We start from the raw sequence: 427 nt of genomic DNA, 5'->3' as shown, positions 1-427 counted from the left end.
TTTGTATCCATGTGTTCAGTTTCCATACTGGAATATCCTTTGCTTGTCTATTAATATTCTTCAACATGGCCTCACTCTGTTGCACGTACTTTAAGTATTTTGTGATTGGCGTTCCAAACAACCTCTCCATACCAGTGTTATTTCATCAACGGAAAAGACCACAGTCTTTCTACATCTTTCCTTGAAGGTGGATTTAAGAAATTAATTTTAGAAACCAATAACCCATTTTTGTCACCTGACACATGACAAATATGAAAGGTGAGGAAATAATTTCTTTAACTAAAGATTCATAATGATTTAAAATGAGAACATCTTTTTTGTAGCAGGTGCTACGTTTTATTCGGCAGAAGTGACGGATACATTTATAATGATCTGCCATTTCACAGTAGACCCCCTGATGATAATGTCAATAGTAATTATCATCATC

Source organism: Lepisosteus platostomus, chromosome 3 (genome assembly GCF_059453375.1).
Source record: "Lepisosteus platostomus isolate fLepPlt1 chromosome 3, fLepPlt1.hap1, whole genome shotgun sequence".
NCBI classification, from domain to species: domain Eukaryota; kingdom Metazoa; phylum Chordata; class Actinopteri; order Semionotiformes; family Lepisosteidae; genus Lepisosteus; species Lepisosteus platostomus.
The sequence above is the reverse complement of the archived record's forward strand: the minus strand, read 5'-3'. Positions refer to the sequence as shown.